This window comes from Stegostoma tigrinum, chromosome 27 (assembly GCF_030684315.1).
Source record: "Stegostoma tigrinum isolate sSteTig4 chromosome 27, sSteTig4.hap1, whole genome shotgun sequence".
NCBI lineage: Eukaryota > Metazoa > Chordata > Chondrichthyes > Orectolobiformes > Stegostomatidae > Stegostoma > Stegostoma tigrinum.
Genome location: NC_081380.1, coordinates 36,991,557 through 37,004,440, shown reverse-complemented (window position 1 = coordinate 37,004,440; position 12,884 = coordinate 36,991,557). Strand labels below are relative to the sequence as shown.

The following is a 12,884-nucleotide window of genomic DNA, read 5'->3' as shown; positions in this document are numbered from 1 at the left end:
TTACTTTTCTTTAATTGTTGGGTGGGCAGAATCTTGGCAAATTGAGTTTAAGTAAGTGTAAGTTCATTTACTTTGGTAGGAAGAATCAAAAGGCAGCTGATTATTTAGATGAAGTGAGATTCCCAAAAAAGTGCAGAGCAGAGGGATTGTAGCTGTTTTTGTGCATGAAACGATGTTAGTATGAAGTGCAGCAAATAATTTAAGGAAGGAAATTAAATCTTGATCTTTACTATAGGGAGTTAGAGTTTAAAAATAGAGAAGGCTCATTGCTACTGTAAAAGATGTTAGTGAGGCTGAACCTGGAGTTTTGTTCCCCATATTTATAAAAAGATATACTGGCATTGGAGGCTATTCAAGAGATTCACTAGACTGATTCGTGAGGTGAGGGGGTCAACTAAACAGATTAGACCAGTAATTGTTCAAGTTTAGAAGAATGATGGGTGATCTTATTGAAACAAACAAGATTGAAAGGACCTGATGGGTAAATGTTACGATGTTTCCACCAGGGACATGTTTAAATGAGTGTTCTCCTACTGCGTAACACATGTAAAGGAATTTCTTCTACCAGAGAGCTGGGAATGTCTAGAATTCTGTACCCCAGAGAGTTGTGGAGGTTAGGTCACTGAAAGTATTTAGAGGGGGTAAATAGATTTTTGAAATATCAGCGTTGATGACAATGATCTGACAGGAAAGAGGAGTTGAGGCCGTGGACAGATCAGCCATGATGTTGAACGGCAAGGCAGTCTTTAGACATCAATTGGTCTACTCTGGCTCCTGCTGGTTTTTTTTCTACAAAGCAGTTCCACTGGACTCACTTTTGGGGTGAAGAGGTTGGCTTATCAAAAAATGGTTGAACTGGTTAGTCCTAAACCTGTTCATGTTTAGAATGAAAATTGATTTTACTAAAATACAAGAACCTATGGGAATGTGAGGAATGGGTCTTCCCATTTTGGCGGTGGGTGGGCAGGATTATAACGAATGGTCATTCTCTTAATAAGAGGATCTTTGTTTTAAGACAGATGAGATTTTTTTGAGAGTTGTTAGTATATATAATTCTGTTCCCAGAAAACAGTGGAGGTTGTTGAAATTAGCTTATGGAAATTTTTTGAGATAAAGACGTAGAGCATTTTTGGGTGGCAGACAGGAGTGAGATCCTAAAACCAGAAGCTGTAATCTTTTGCATGAAAGAGTAATGTCCTTATCAATTGATAATTGTTCAGCATTCATGGAGTCTAAACCTAGGTAGGAGTTAACCAGATGTTTCTGACCTAGATATAAGACCGATCATTGTGACTAGAAGATTTTAAGAGTTTAATTACTACATTTCGTATGCAATTTTTCATTTGTGGGATGCAAGCATCACTGGTATTTTATTATCCTTGCAGTGAGATGCTCTCAAACTACTGTTGTCTGCAGAGTTTGGACACTCGCTTTGTCGTGTATTTGTGGTGCAGATATCATAGAACCATATGTTATTGTGCAAGAAGAGGTCATTCGGCCCCTTGTGCCAGGTGGGAAAAATAAATGAGCCACCCATTCAAACCCACCTTCTCGTACTGGCCCACAGCCTTGCAGGTTACAGCACTTTGCTGCAAATCCATTTACCTTTTTAACATGACTTGATAGTTTCATTATAAACTCTGGGCACCAACAGCCCTCAGTGAGAAGTTTTTTTCCTTGCTGAAGATGCATGTAGGTGTAGCATTAATAATTTATCCCAACTAATAAAGTGAAAACTCACATCAGCAACTTAGTATGTCCACTGATAAAAGTAGTCTTTGTACCTACACTGTTATTTCCACCATGAATGCTTTAAAAACTTGCATTTCTACCCCTACTGACTATTGTTCTTGTCATTGTCACAAATAACATCCTATGCCTCTGTGACAAAGATAGCTACCCCTCTTCATTCATTTTTAACTTGTTATGCATTCTTTGTTTGACCACACCACCCTGTTTTGTTGCCTTTCCATTGTTGTGATCCCAGCTTATGGTAATGCTAGACAGGTCAGATCTGAGTGAAACCTGACTTGATAGACATTAATTTTTATTTTTGTGATTTGGATAACATAGTCTGTCATGGGCAGACAGACTGATGTCAATACATTCAATGTACTGTTAAAAAGTAAACATTTATTACACAAATACTACATATGACAATTCAGATCTTAAAAACAAAAAGAAAAATTTAGCCATTCTTAGCAGTATACTTCAGACACTCAACTCCACTGAAGTATCACACCTATCTTAACTCTTAGGGTTGACGTTTGTTGTGTTTGCCAGATGCGATTTCTCTGTCCCTGAGATACATAGACATACTTTGACATTTTCTTTTCCTTTTTAAGTTGCTAAAACTATTTTGTCCACTTTCCATCTTTGAAGCACAGATTACCACAGACTGTTCTCTTGATATGAACTTGTTCTGCCCACCTCAAACCTGAATGTGGCCCCTAGTCTGTCTTTATGTATTCCTTGTAAACATTTAATCAATTAACTACCTGGGTAGTTAACCTTATCATTTATTTTAAATCGTGTTTTTTTTGGACATGATGTTAGAACTCTGCTGTTTAAAAATTACAGCTCAAATCTTTTGGCCTACAGGACATTGGTTAGGCCACTTGTGAAAAAAACTGTATTCAATTCTCATCTCCAGTTATAAGATGTTGTGAAACTTGAAAATCTTTTCTGAACCTTTTCAAGGATGTTGCTAGGGTTGGAGGATTTGAGCTATAGAGTGTCTGAATAGACTGGGGCTATTTTCCCTGGAGTGTCGGAAGCTGACGGGTGGCTTTATGGTGACCTTATGTACGGGATCCATGGTGACTTCACTGTCGATTCAGAATTGGCTTGCCGGTGGAAGGTTTTTTATTTGGGCTGGAGGACCCTGATTGGTGTTCCACAGGGAACCATACTGGGGACTCCGAGATATACGGAAATGACTTGGATGAAAATGTAGTTGGGTGAGTTAGTAAGTTTGCAGATGATACAAAGATCAGTGGAGTTGTGGTTCATTTGAAGGTTGTCAAAGGATACAGCAGAATATAGATCAGTTAGAGATATGGGCTCGGAAATGGCAGATGGAGTTTGATTTGTGTAATTGAGATGCTGCATTTTGGGCGATCAAAAGTTAAGGCAAGGTATACGGTTAATGGCAGGACCCCGAGCAGCATTGATGTACAGAGGGATCTTGGGATTCAAGTCCATAGCTATCTGAAAGTGGCCTTGCAAGTAGGTGGGGCGGTAAAGAACGCATATGGCAAGCTTGCCTCAGTAAGGGAATTGAGTACCGAGTCAGGATATCATGTTGCAGCTTTATAAAAGACTTTGGTTAGGCCGCACTAAGTACTGCATTCAGCTCTGGTCACCACGTTACAGGAAGGTCAGGGAGGCTTTGGTGAGGGTGCAGAAGAAGTTTATCAGGCTGCTAGATAACAGTGTGGAGCTGGATGAACACAGCAGGCCAAGCAGCATCTTAGGATCACGCAAGCTGACGTTTCAGGCTGATGAACGGTCTATGCCGAAAAAACAGCTTGCGTGCTCCTAGGATGCTGCTTGGCCTGCTGTGTTCATCCAGCACCATGCTTTGTTAACTGGGATTCTCCAACATCTGCAGTTCCCATTATCTCTTATCAGAATGCTGCCTGGATTAGAGGGTGTGAACTATAAGGAGAGGCTAGAAAAACTTGGGTTGTTTTCTCAAGGCTGAAAGGAAACTTGATAGCCTGTAAAATTGAGATGCATAGATAGGGTTGACAGTCAGAATCTTCCCAGAGTTGAAGTATCTAAAATTAGGGGGCATGCATTTAAACTGAGAGGTGAAAAGTTCAAAGCTGTGACTGGCAAATTTTTTTTAGTGGGAGGAATCTGGAATGAGCTGCCAGGGGTAGTGGTGGAGGCAGATATGATAGGGGTATTTAAGAGGCTTTAGATAAGCACATGAATATGCAAGGAATGGAGGGATATGAGCCAGGGGCGGATGGAAGGGATTCGTTTGGTTTGGCATCACATTTGGCACAACATAATGGACCAAAGGGCCTGTTCCTGTGCTGTACAGCTGTGTGTTCTTAGAGGTTTATAAAATGAGGGGCATTGGATAGGGTAAATAGCCAAGTCTTTCTCCCAGGCTAGGGGAGTCCAAACCTAGAGGGCATAGATTTTAAGGTGAAGGGGTAAGATATAAAAGGGGCCTAAGGGGCAACTTCTTCGGAGTGATGCATGTATGGAATGAGCTGTCAGGAAGTGGTGGAGGCTGGTATAATTATTACATTGAAAAGGCACCTGGATGGTACTTGAACAAAAGGGTTTGGAAGGACATGGGCCAAATACTGGCACATGGGACTAGACTAATTTAGGATGTCTGGTCAACATGAACGAGTTAGTCCGAAAGGCCTGTTTCTGTGTTGTACAATTCTAACTCTGACCTCAACTTAAATCCATGTTCCTAAATGATATTACAAACCTTTATGAACCAACTCAACTTATGCTGAATTATCGGTCTGCTTATTCAATTCTGAATGAACAGAAATTTTCCATTACTTAAATATTGAAAAGACTGAAGGTATTATTTTTAGTCCTTAATCGATACTCCGTTTCCTAGCAGCTGACTCTGTCCTTCTTGGCAGCAATCTGAGATTAAACAAATCTTCTTGCAAATTGACACATTTGACCCTGAGATGAGCTACTTATCTCACATTCACACCATCAATGAGACCACTTATCTGTGCCTGTGAGAATTTGCTGCATTTGCTCAGCATTCATGCCTTCGTTACCTTCAGACCAGGCTGTTTTCACATGGTCTACCCGATGTAACCGTGACTCTTTAAATCCAGGCTCTGCCTCTGTCTTAATTCACTGGGGCCATAGGTGAACAAGATTCAGTTTTGATTTTGATCTGTCTTGGGTCCTGTTGAAGCAGCATCTTGTTTTAAATTTTCATGCTTGATTTCAAATCCCTCTAAACCTTTATCCCTAAATCTCCTTCAAATCAACAACCTTTCAAGATACCTGCCCTCTTAATTGTGGATTCTTGTGACGCTATCTTCAATTCCTTGGCCCTCAGTTCTGGAATTCCTTCCTTGTATCCCCTCTGTTCTAGCTTGCTTTTCTCTGAAAACCTTCTTTGACCAAGCTTTTAATCATCTGACCTAATATATCATTACATGGTTCAGTCATGTTTTGTTCTGCAGTGTCTTTGTGACATTGTCTTTGTAATGTTTCACATTAATGGTACTTTATAATATGTTTTATTTTTAAGTGTTGTAATCCTTATGGAGATCAGTAACATGAACCAAGCTCTATAAACAGCACCAACAAGAGAAAACAGGCAAGAAGAAGGGTCTAGGCCCGAAACGTCAGCTTTTGTGCTCCCGAGATGCTGCTTGGCCTGCTGTGTTCATCCAGCTCCACACTTTGGTAAACTTATGCAAGTTAAATCTTAGATAACAATCAGATCAAAATCAACAAAAATTCAAACTTCAGTTAACAGGCAATATCCAGTCAATATAAGCTATAAATTACACATTAGCAGACATAACAAAGATGCATCTCTGATTTTCTGGGTGGTCTACTATAGTATATATGGCATGAAGTCCCTTTAAAGTGCTGAAGTTCAAAGTAGAATTCTAGTTCCTTCTATCTGAGAATTTAACCTCCACTGACCTGGAGTTGTATGTTCATTGAATGTTATCACTGAAAGGGTGCCTGTCTGCAGAACCACCTCAGTATTCTCCCAATAGCCTTGGTGATATTGATCATCCATGTTGTTTTCAAGCGATAAACAGCTGTGCCAGTTATTTCCTGCTCTGGATCCAGGGCTGCATCCTCTTCAGCCTGCCTGTACTGCACAACTGTTATCTCTGAGCTCGAATAGTACAGCTTGTTTTTTAAAAAAAATTCAGCAAGCTTTGTTTTATTTCAGTTGGAGTATTTCAGAAAAATATAAGTTACGAAACCACAATCAATGAAGTAGGCAGCTTGCAAATTATAGATTTTAAGGCAGTGTGTGTAAATGCATGTTCTTCTTTGTTTCAGTAAGTAATACATTGACTCCTTGCCTATTTCATTCTGCATGGCATCCATCTTGTATTGATGTGAATTATGCAGTTATCTATGCTGACAGCGCATTGGAAATATTTTGTTTTTGTATGTAGGAATAAGGCATACAACAACTTGTTAATTGTGAATGCTGACTGTTTGTTTTAAAAATAGCTTGCTGTTCTTGTGATTTGAACTGAAATGAATATGTATATTAACACTTTTAAAAGCAAAACAAAATGTTAAACTCTATGTTACGATCTTGCTTAGGATCTAGTAATGTTTTAATCTTAAGTTAAAGAAATCTAAAATTCCAGTTCCTAACTGGGAGGTATGCCTTGTGCTCCCAAAAGATACAGGGGCAGAATTAGCCCATTCACCCCATCGAGTCTGTTCCACCACTTGATCATGGCTGCAACGTTTCCCAACCCCCATTCTCCTGTCTTCTTCCCATAACCCCGATCTCTCTACTGATCAAAAACCTATTTATCTCCATCTTAATTGTACTCAATGACACGGCCCCCATTGCCCTTTGCAGCAATGAGTTCCGCAGGTTAACTACTCTCTGGCTGAAGAAACTCTCCAATTATGTGCTGAAGGATTGTCCCTTCACGGAGGCTGGGCCCTCGCGTCCTAGTCTCTCCTACTGAAAATGCCATCTTCACATCCACTGTATCTAGCAGACCTGTTATTATTCTGCAAGTTGCAAACAAATCCCATGCCCCTAATCCTTCAAAATTCCATTGAATACAGACCCAGAGTCCTCAACTGTTCCTCGTGTGACAATCTCTTCATACCTGGAATCGTTCTCGTAAACCTCCTTTGGACACTCATTTCAATGCTAGTACATCCATCCATAGATACAAGGCCCAAATCTGCTCTCAGTATTCCAAATGCAGTCTGACCAGAGCCATAGACAGCCACAGCCTCAGCCTCAGAAGTAGTTCTCTGCTCTTGACTTCTAGCCCTCTTGAAATGAATGCTAACATTTCATTTGCCTTCCTTACTACCAATTGAGTTGGTATGTTAACCTTAAAAGATTCCTGAACTAGGACTCCAGAGTGTGTCTTGTGCTTTCTTTTCAGAAACTTTTTCAAGTTTAGAAAATAGTCTACACCTCTTCTCAATAAAGAGTGTAACCTTTCAATTTCCAATGTTGTATTTCATCTGCTGCTACTTTGCCCATTCCTCTGGTTTATCCAAGTCTTTGTGTGGCCTCCCCACTTCCTCGACACTGCCTGTCCCATTCACCTATCTTTTTGTCATCTGTAAACTTAGCAATAATAGCCTTTGTGTTAGGTTCGATTTTCAGAGACCCTCCGGACTTATTGCAAGAGCAAGACACTGACCTGGTTACAAAAACACGATCCTTTATTATTAAGCAAGTACAAGCTGCGAAGGATTGCAGTACGAAACCCAGCACAGAGTGCTGAGTATTGTGAGCGATTCTCTCGAACAGGGGACAGTCCCTGCTTTTATACCTTTGGAATTGGCAAATACATAAAACATTTACTACATCTGAAACATCACGACTATATGGTCACGCTGCTATAGTGAGAACAGGATACAGCTTTGATCTGAATGATAAGGACAGGATGCAATTTCAAGTGGTGACACTGTGGATCACTGACCTGGCCATTTCAGCAGAAACAGGGGTAGGTGGCAGTCTGGGTAGAGCCATAAAGATTACAGAGCTTAATGCTTTTTGTGTTTACAGATGTTTCACACTCCTCCATATATAACACCCAATCCTGTTCGGGCAGGAAGTTGAGACAGTGTATGAGGAGAGAAGGAGCATTAAAAATACATTAAATCTCATCTGTTCCTTCGTCCAGATTGTTAACGTACAGCATGAAAAGTTGTCCCAATACTGAAGCTGCGAAACTCCACTAGTCACCAGCTGCCACCCTGAAAAAGACCCTTTCATCCTTACGCTCTGCTTTCTGCCAGTCAGCCAAGCCTCTGTCCAGTACCTTGCCCCTAATACCATGGGTTATTATCTATCTTAGCAGCCTCTTATGTGACACCTTGTCAAATGTCTTCTGGAAATACAAATAGATCATGTCCACTGGCTTGTTGCTTCCTCAAAGATTTCTAACGGATTGTCAGACAAGACCCCTCTCTCTGATTTTAAGCTATGCCTACTCAGCTTTATTTTACAATGCGCTTCCAAGCATTCTGTGGTATAATCCTTAGTGGACTCAAATTTTACTGATGACCAAAATCAGGTTAACCAGCCTATCGATTCTGTGATTTTAAAGAGAAGAATTGTTACTAAATAAATGTTCCATAGAGCCAACACTAGATACTACTACTATGGGTCTTCTGCTAAACCTAGAGATGATTTAGCAATCTTGTCACTGAACTATTAATCCAGAAACGCAGTTAATGTTTGTGGGACCCAGGTTTAAATCTTGCCATAGCAGTTGTTGAATTTGAATTCATCAAAAACTGTCTGGAATTAAGAATCTACTGATGACCATGAAACAATGTCGATTGCTGGAGAAACCTATTTGGCTCAGTAATGTCCTTCAGGGAAAAACATCTGCTGTCCTCACCTGGTCTGGTCTACATACGACTGCAGACCCGCAGCAGTGTGTTCGACTCTTAGCTTCCTTTTGAAATGGTCTAGCAAGCCACCAAGACTTTGCCATTAGTTGTATTAATCATGACATTGTGGGTCAACCTACCCGACTTGGAATGCAGCAGTTCAAGAAGGCAGTTCATCACATCACCTAGAGACAAGCAGTAATGCTGACCAATAATGCTTGCATCCCATGAATGAAATTTTTTTTTAAAGAGTTGATTATAACTGACACATTCATGTCCAAGGCTGGAGGAGTGCACTGTTGTTCTAGTCAAACTATTACGTGGGTCACTTTAAAAATAAATATTCCCAGTTACCAGTATGGCGAATTAAATGCCCTATACATGTTAGATCTTAAATAAAAAGGACTAACCACATTTTTGTTTAAATAGCGTTAGTTAAAAAGATACAGTAACTGGTTAACATTCACCATCAGTAATTGGGATATATGCAAGTCCTTTAAATAACCACTTTAGGATAAGATAAACAAAGTGGATTTCTCCCAACAGAGGTTCTTGTTTTTCTTTCTCTTCAAACATAAAGCCCTTTCTAGGTTCTTCCTGAACGCGCACATGATGTGGTACAGAATGTTCTGAAGTTTGTTAGGATATTTTTGAAAGCATAGACATCATTGATCTCAGGCAAATATCTCTGGATTCTTGGCAAATGACACTCGCTCAGGAAATACAATATTGAAAAGTTTCTGCAATCACCATCCCAGAAAAATGAAATACTGAATGCTGAAGCTGAAATAGCCATTCACATTTGAAAACAGACTACTTAACCACAAGTCATTTTTATATATCTCACTAGTGAGAATAATCTGAACAATTAAATGATATTTAGTTAATTTTTATTTATTTCCTAATTTTAAAATGCAGTGTACATACTTTTAGAATGTGTTTTAATAATACGTCAACAGATAAGTTTCATTGATCTATGTTTTAATGAAACCCTGAATCTGTTTGACATTTTTCTCCATTTTGAAATATTGTTGTCAAATGTTGCCTAACCTATCTTGTCAAGTCCAGTGAAGCGTAGAAATACATATTAATTCAGCAAGTGAGTGACAATTTAATGAACCGTCATAGTTACACTGATTCATTCAGTGCAGCAATTAAATGTAGATGGTAGGTCTTAGATATCTGTAACATAATTTGTGGCATGTTTTCATTGGTCTGCATGATTCTTACTTTTGAGACCAAAGGCACATATTAATATGCTGTCGTGCTTATTTACATAGTTAACTGTTTTTAGCCATCATGCAAAATTGTTAGCTATTGAGAAGAGAATTTGCAGAGTATTAGCTGGTCACTGATGTTTGTACTAAATACCTTTTTAAAATTAATATTGGAGATTGTAACTTGAGACATTCTAGATTTCCCTTTTAAAACTTATCTATCTTTAAGGTTATAACATTTGTGCAAGATATGTTTTAAATGTTAAACTTTGTGTGCTGAATTGTGTTCACATTCTTGGTGTGTCTCAAATTTTGCCACTATTGAATTTCAGACCACTAACCAGTGCAAATCTAAAGGCCTGTATGTTCCCTAAGATTCATTTATCTGGATAGCTGAGGTAATTATTCATCAATTCATTTTGATACAAATAAGCTTGCTTTTGCTACTTTTTCCCCCCTGTGCAGTGTTAAAGACAGCTTTCATGCACAGTTCAGACGAATAGATGAGAACACAAGTGGAGCTGGAGGAATACAGCAAGCCAGGCAGCATCAGAGGAACAGGAAAGTTGACGTGTTTGGTTGAGACCCTAGAAAAATAGGGAAGGGAGCTCAGAAGTAAATAGACAGGAGGGGTGGGGCTGGGGAAGGTAGGTGAGTTCTGGTAGGCAGAGGTGGGGATTGATCAGTGAGGTGGGAGGAGCGGATAGGTGCTAGAGCAGATTGACAAGTTGTGTAACGTAAAGAAGGTAGGAATGAGCGGTAGGGTTGGTCGTGGGATGAGGCCGGAGGTGGGGAGATTTTGAAACTGGTAAAATCCACATTTAGACCATTGGGCTGTAGGCTCCCAAGGCAGAATATAAGGTGTTGCTCCTCCAGTTTCTGGCTGGCGCATTGTGACACTAGTCATCACACCTCATCCTCCTGGATGGACGTCAAACACTTTGCTCTGCCTCTGTGTCTATTTCTTTAATCCACATTCCACAGACCCCTTCAGCCGCCTCAACACACTTCATCCTTATGGACAATGCCTCAAGGCCTCCTACCCTCCCTTGACCTCTTCAATTCCAACTGACGTCACGACATTGATCACCTCAACCTCTTCACTCCCCTCTCTCTCGCTCCAACCGTAACCTCACTATCAAACCCGCAGAAAGGGCAGTGCAGTAGTGATATGGCACACTGACCTTTACGTAGATGAGGCCAGGTGCCAACTCTGACACCACCTCCTACCACCCCCTCAATCATGACCCTGACACTGACCACCAAGACATCATCTCTCGGACCATCCATAACCTTATCACCTCAGGTGTCCTCCTGCCCACAGCCTCCAACCTCATCGTTCCCCAACTCCACACTGCTCGTTTCTATCTCCTTCCCAAAATCCACAAACATGACTGCTCTGGCTGACCCATGCGCTCAAATCGCTCCACTGACCTTCATATTCAACATATCATTCTCCGCTACTTCTGCCACCTGTAGTCTGACCCCACAACCAAAGATGATATATTTCCCTCCCCACCCCTGTCTGCCTTCCACAGGTACCGCTCTCTGCTACTCGTCTATCCACTCCACACTCCACACTCCCCACCAACCCTAGCACGTTTCCCTGCAACCACAGGAAGTGCTACACCAGCCCCTACATGCACCCCCCCCCCCCCTTGCATCCATCCAAGGCACTGAACAAACTCCTCACAACAGAGAGAGATTCACCTGCACATCAGTTTATGTGGTCTATTGCATCCATTGTGGCCTCCTATACATCTGTGAAACCAAGCGGAGGCTCATAGAACACTTTGTAGAGCACCTGCGCTGTGTTTTATTACACATGACAGCACCTTCTGGTTGTGAACCACCTCCGCTCCACTCCCACTGCCTGGGTGATATGTCCATCCTGGGCTTCCTCCAGCATCACAGTGACGCTACCCGGAAACTGAAGGAGCAGCACCTCATATTCCACCTTGGGAGCCTACAGCCTCATTGCCTAAATGTGGACTTTACCAGTTTCAAAATCTCCCCGCCACTGACGTCATCCCATGACCAACCCTCTCTCTCATTCCCACCTCCTTGACATGACACAACTTGTCCATCTTCTCCTACTTATCTCCTCCCAGTTAAGTGGCCAATCCCCACCACTGTCTGCCTGCACTCACCTATCACCATCCCACCTCTCTTCCCCAGCCCCACCCGTCCTTATTTATTTCAGAGCTCCCTTCCCCCTCCCCTATTTCTGAAGAATGGTCCCAACCTGAAAGGTCAACTTTCCTTATCCTCTGCTGCCTGGCCTGCTGTGTTCCTCCATCTCCACACCGTTATCTCTGACTCCAGCATCAGCAGTTCTTTCTAACTCTGATGCAGGCAGATGAGGTTCCTTCAAGGAAAGGCTTAGTTTTGAGTAGAGTGATGGGAATTGCCTGTAGTGAGCATAAAGTTTTGATAAGGTAGAGGCATCATCTCTAATTGACGAAGAAATCAGGATTGAGAAAGGTAGGGTTTGAGCTGATTTGATGCCTTCCCTCATCCAGTTTTTGACCATTCTCTCTTCTCAATCACACTTTTAATACCGTAAGTTTTCAGTATCTTGTAAATTGATACAGCAGTGATAGTAAGCAAGTTGAGAAGACGCACAGAATTGTGGCCAAATACATTAAGTTAGAGGTAGGTCTTTAAAGTATGTATGGCGATCACTATGAGCACCATATTATTAAGCCAGAGGGTTGCAAAGAATTGTTCCATTATGAAACTTGAACTGCTAGCTTTGAGATGAGCCATTTCCCAGAAGTTTAGAGATGGTCTAACCAGTGTAGAAACTGAAATGTTTACAGATGGCAACCACTCATCTACATTCAAGATCTGAGCTTGGGAACCTTTTAAATGAACTCTTGAACTCACTCACTCGGTTTCAATTTCAGATCAGGTGTAGGTCAGGCAAAAATAATACAAATTCTGATACCCTTATTTGGAAGACTGATCCAGAAGGGAACACACCTAGCAGAACTCTTCTAAGGCTGATGCTCATGCTCCAGTGCAAAGGTAGCATTCCAAGTAAAATTCAGTGATGTCATCACATCCAAGTGAAATTCATAC

The 12,884-nt window shown here is 41.1% G+C and overlaps 1 protein-coding gene across 1 annotated transcript in view; it reads left to right on the top strand.

The window, feature by feature from the left end:
* The window catches only part of nlk2 (nemo-like kinase, type 2), a 170,203-nt gene that overhangs the window by 45,540 nt on the left and 111,779 nt on the right, over positions 1-12,884 (top strand). The gene's annotated exons all lie outside the window — the stretch shown is intronic.